Source organism: Parambassis ranga, chromosome 3 (assembly GCF_900634625.1).
Source record: "Parambassis ranga chromosome 3, fParRan2.1, whole genome shotgun sequence".
Taxonomy (NCBI): Eukaryota; Metazoa; Chordata; class Actinopteri; family Ambassidae; genus Parambassis; species Parambassis ranga.
The window spans coordinates 22,081,572-22,085,083 of record NC_041024.1 but is presented as its reverse complement, the minus strand read 5'-3'; positions in this window follow the sequence as shown (position 1 = coordinate 22,085,083).

The following is a 3,512-nucleotide window of genomic DNA, read 5'->3' as shown; positions in this document are numbered from 1 at the left end:
AGTATGATTGAAAGCAAAATGTCAACCTTATTAGATGTTTCACCAATATAAAGGATTTTCTTAACATTTTTAAATTAACTTGTGGTCTTTGACACTTTAACTAGACATTTTTATTTAGGTATATATATATTTTTACAAAGCAATATTATTATATAATCTGTCTGCTTTGTATTAGTATTCCTTGCCTCAACTTATGACCTCTGTGCTGAGAGGCTGGCTGCATTGATCAAAAAGCAGAAAAGGGTTTTAATTACTCATAACTGCTCAGTGGCCATTGTGGAGTTACAGTAAGGGAAAAGGGGCAGAAAACAATTTATGATTCCATCTAGTTCACCTCCTCTTGAAATAGTTTGTAAAAAAATATATATATAAAATATAATAATATAAAACTCCAAAGGAAAATGGTAAGACGGTTTAATCAAGAAACAAAAGAAAAAAACTGCATTTATTTTGGTCAGTGGATCAGGCTCAGCAAGATTAATTCAAATCAAGTCATTCATTTGCTTTGAATCTGGATTGTTTCTGCGCTCTCATCTCCTTGCCAGTGCACATAGACTCTAATGTTTCTCTTATAAGCTATTGCTCCAGGAGGTTGTTTCCCTCGCAAAGTTGTGGCCTTTAGAATGCACCAAATTTCACACATCAGATGAACAAGATGTGTAACAAGTGATAGGCTCGTTTAAACTGCTTTCTGCAGGAAGTTGTGTACATTTTTACAGTGATCCAGGCTGCATGTCTGTGTGTGCATGGATGCACTTTATGCGTGTGTGTGTAAACAAGTTTAAACTAAGTGTTCGGCATGTGTGTTTATCTGGGTCTTAGCCAAAGTGGGCTTGGATGATGCGGGAGAGGTCTTGCTGGGGAGCGGCAGCAAGGGAAAACATCTGGTCTTCATCAGGCACGATCAGGCCGAGTGCAGCCTGGCAGATGGTGGAGAGGTCTCTACACAATAGGGAAAGCCCGCTCCCTCTGACACCAGTGCCATTACCACCCACTCACACACACACACACGTGTGATTACATGTAGTGGCAAATATACATACAGTACATAAATGTGCAAACAAATGATGGTGTTATGACATTAGATGGCTGTGAGATTTCCTAAAATAGGAAAAGAGGAAAATCTGGTGATGCAAGTTAATCTGTGCTCCAGGTGTAATTGGCTTAATTGCAGTCAACAAGAACTTTAATCAATCTCCTACAAAACACCAACTATGGAGTGTTTTAGTGTGTCCCAGTCCTGCAAGAACCTGCTTATCAGGTGGACTGAGGGGCCGTCATATAGGCAGTGATTATGCAGAATCTAAAGAAGGAGGACACAAGGCTGTAAAGTGTAGGTCAATCTATTGATGGCCTTTATCACAACTGATAATAATAATAGTCAATACTTTTGTCAATATGTGATATGCCATTAATACTTTCCTACTGATGCTGGTAATAAAATATATTCTTATATTCTTTCCACCTCGCTCTAGAGAACATGTGTTACTGGTATAAATTCACCATTATGTATTATGCACCCCTTGGATGGTGACCTGGTGAAGGGATTCTCTTCCTGCAGTATGAAAGTACTGCATTTCTCACACAGCAGTCATGAACTTTATTTGCCTCTTTTTTGTTTGTCATACCCTCATCAATTTACAAATCTCGTCTCACATTGATGGCAAATGACAATGATCATAGTTTGAATGTGAATTTCTGGCACTCTTATAACTGTGTAGACTGACATTGACGATGCACTTCGGTCATTGGTTCAGCCTTGTTTTTATGAAGCTAGCTCTGTATGTTTTAAACATAGAAAGCTTGAAAAAAATGGTTGTGTTGTTTCAGTGTGTATCTGGGTCAGATACACACTGACATAAATGTGTGGGGCAATATACCATATTATCAATATAAATCTATTTATATTATCATATAAATAGATTTTTGTCTCACATAGAAAAATGCCAAGGTCATATTTTCAGGTTGCTATCTTTTATTTTAGTACAAATATACACTATGCAAGCAATACAGAAGTAAATTGTACAACAGCACAGGGTGTTTCTCAGCAGTAAGGAGAGGAATATTTGACAAAATGGATGGATGATAAATGCTACCAAATACAGAGAGGTTTTTTTTTTGAAGAAGAAGGTGCAATTGATGTGAGACTAGAGCAGCAGTTCACCTTTAAGAATGAAAGTTCACCAATGCATAAAGCACAACCACACTAGAGTACAAAAGACAAGTCTCTTCTTATCCAATCTTACTGAGCTTAAAAGGATCACCCAGGAAGAGAGGCAAGAAAAGGCCAAAATCCAGATGGTGTAAACTTTGCGTACTTTGTGGCTCAGGTGGTAGAGCCGTTGTCCACTAACTGTAAGATCGGTGGTTTAAACCCCCCACCCTGGCTGCAGGCCAATGTGTCCTTGGACAAGACACTTAACCCTAAACCCCTGTGTGTATGTGTGCGTGAATAGGTAGAAAAGTATTTCCACATTTACCACAAGTTTTGGTACCTGTGAGGCTCCTTCAAAATGCTGAATCTCTCAGTTGATGAATTTGCAAGAAATATTCACTTTATCGGTATATATGATGAAGAAAAGACCAGATTCATTCATTGCTTATTTAATATCTAGCATCCTGAATAGTGCGAAAAAGTACCTTGAGTACCTTGTTTACAGGGCTGAAATTAAAACAAATTCAGGCATCACAACTCAGATATAATCTGTGCTCCAGGCGTTGAGTGTTTATCTTTAATTAACACCATTAAGCACGACTGAGCTCTCCCTCTTCTAAAGGCATTGTGACAATCATCACATACAGTACCATCTTGACGTCTGATCCGCCAACACCATTGACTCCCCGCATTAGTTCAGCTGTGTGCTATTAGCTTGTTGGCTGGAATGAGTATAACCTGTCAACAACAACCGCCGGGTGTTCGTCTGATTTTCTCAGCTTCCCGCCAAGCCTTTAACTTTGCGCCGCTGTGAAGTGATTGATGACAGGTCAGCCACCAACGGCCTCGCAAAAAATTTCCAATTCTTCCACAGGGAAATTGCTCATTTCTTCACAAGTCTATTTCAATTTTTGCTACAACGGCAACGTCCTTAGTTCATGCATTATGCCGGCTCCCGAGCGCTGAATTGAGATGAATTACACCACGCGGACAAAGACAAAATAAATATATATATATTAATTTGTGTTACTTTATTGTTTGCTTTTTTTATTTCGGTGGCTTGTCAGGTGCAAGGTAATATAAAAGTAAACAGGCGTGACACGCTTATTTAGATAACCACCTCATTCCCTCTCACACACACACAGTCTCTACACAACTAAAACTGCGACTGTGACATTGTTAAGGGTTTTTTCTTTTTTTAAGGCTCTTCCTGCCTTCTTAAAATACAGAAATGGTATCCCATTTGCTGCGGTGTGGGCTTCAAAGAGGTTATTTGTCATCATACAGATTTATGCTGTCATTCAGGGACATTTATATCACTTTAAGCTCTCTGGGTGTTCCAGCTCTAGTGCTGGGC